The sequence below is a fragment of the Vigna radiata genome, chromosome 10, assembly GCF_000741045.1.
Source record: "Vigna radiata var. radiata cultivar VC1973A chromosome 10, Vradiata_ver6, whole genome shotgun sequence".
NCBI lineage: Eukaryota > Viridiplantae > Streptophyta > Magnoliopsida > Fabales > Fabaceae > Vigna > Vigna radiata.
Genome location: NC_028360.1, coordinates 18,754,373 through 18,756,832, shown reverse-complemented (window position 1 = coordinate 18,756,832; position 2,460 = coordinate 18,754,373).

The following is a 2,460-nucleotide window of genomic DNA, read 5'->3' as shown; positions in this document are numbered from 1 at the left end:
ATATATACACGGCCAGTTTATTTTTTATTTTAAAAAAATGTAATTAAATAGGCTAGTGAGCCAACCCGTTTATCCACCAACCCGTGGTGGGTCGGGCCGGGTTCAAGTTTTTCTGGCTCGCCAATAAATGAGCCGGGTTGGGTTGATCATTAAGTGACCAACCCGTGGTGAGCCGGGCCGGGTCGAGCCGGGTTACCCGTTTTGACAGCTCTAATAGTTTCAACTGAAAACTATGGATTAAGTTTGAACAAATTATTATTATTATTATACAACATGCCAATTTTGTTTTGGTTGGTGGGATGATTATGTAATCACTAGCACTGCAGCTTGTTAAGATTAACTATTTATAAACAAAATTAAGATGTTAAAGACTTTACTTAACTTTCCTTAATCAAACTCTTAGGTGGATTTCTTTTATTGGAAATACGGATACACGACGCTTTCGAGTTTGACTTTGATTATGAGTTTTTTTTTTTCTTGTGTTTAAATAATGTTTTTAGTTAGACTAATTTCTTCATAAGAATTTTTAGAGAAAAAAAATAAAAATATGAAATTAATTTTTTTATGTTAAATTTAATTTATATACATTAGTTTGTAATTTTTTTATATAATTTTTCTTAATATTTACTTTTTACTAGTACATAAACTAATTTTATGAGAATTATAATGTGAGTTAAACCGGATGGATTGATCTGCTACTAGTCTACCTTAGAAAAAGTGGGATGAACTGGAAAAGTGGATATCAGTCCATCTCATCTTCTAGTTTTTATAATTTTTTTTCCTTTTAATAATTCATTGTTACAGTGGAGTTATTTGAACATTAATATAATGGAATATTTTCATTTGCAATTATATATTATTTTTTTGTTTATTTTTAAAAGTTGTAATATCCTAATAGTGAATGATTTGCATGCGCCTTTTATGTTCTTATAGTTATACATCTATATCATGATTATAATCTATTTTCTTTTTTTTTATCATCGTATAATTTATTTTATGTTGTTCCCTTTTTTATTTATAGTAAATGAGAATATATATTCAATATTTACGTTTTTCTCTGCTAATTTACAGAAAATATTTAGATTTGGGATTTGGGATTTGACTAATAAAATTTCATTTTAACTTGCTTTAATGAAATAAAACATTACTGCAATTTTTTTAAATCCATTTCTTATTTCATAAAACATCTATATTTTGTTAAATATATATCCTTCACAATTTTATTTATTTTGTTCAAATATTTTATAAAAAAATATAATTGTTATATTTACTAAATTTTACACCTACCATCACATATATGCAGGGTGTTACTAGGTGCGATTAAGGACTCTTTAAAAGCAGGTTCAGTTATCACTCAGTTTATTTTCTGTATTCTGTATATACTTAAATTAGTATCTTAGTAGCCGATAAAAAAAAAATGTCGCATGTACAGGCTTGACATTTTAATTTGTTTTAGCATTTGTTTATTTTTTTAATTATTTATTTTGGTTTAAAAAATTTGTTTTGATGAGTTTAAATTTTGCATCTCTAAATCTTAGGGTATGCTTTAAATCTAATTTATATTTTTAATTATATATTTCATAGTTTACCATTAAACTATTAATTTTAGTTTTATAAAGTCTGAGACATATTTTTTACACTTTAAATACATTTATGATTAAAAATAAGACACATCTAATTATCTCTTTTGTATTAAAATATTTGTTATCTATTTTTAAATTATTCTTTTTACTTTCACAAAGCATGAAATTTGATTTTAATTATAGCTTACAATTGACAAAGCATCAGCCTGAGTTTTTAGAAAGTATTTTTCAATGTTATTTTACCTTTGAATCTAGAACATATTGATTTTAACAAAAAAGGTTATAAGATTATGAAATAATTTTATCCTGTTGTTTGATTAGTTTATGAAAGAATTTTTCGATTACAGTTATAATTTATTTGTATAAATTTTCATCTTCCTATAGGTTAAGCTTAATATATGAGTAAATTTAACAAGTTTTATAAATTGATTTTTAACTCTCTTACATTATTATATATTTAAAAAAATAATTTAATTATTATTTGTAAAGATTATAAAATTTAGACCTTTTAAANACTTTATAATGAACTCGTGAAGATTTTTTTTTCTTGAATTTGGAAAGGTTGATAATACCCTCAAACCAATATCCACATTTGTATAAAATATATTATAAAGATAGGTAGTTAAATTTATGATTAGTTCTACTTTTATTATATCATCTTCTAAATATGGGAAGACGTACGTACACCTGTGCTTCCTAATAAGAGCTTTGTAATCCTTAAGTGGTACTCTTTCAATCTCTTCAGGGTCATTATCTTTAATATTCCAAATTACTAATTAGAGTGCAATATCCCCTTTTTTATCAAGCAAACCCTAATAGAGCAAAATAAGAGAAAACCCTAATTGAGTAATTAAGGATTCACGGCTGGAAACTGACT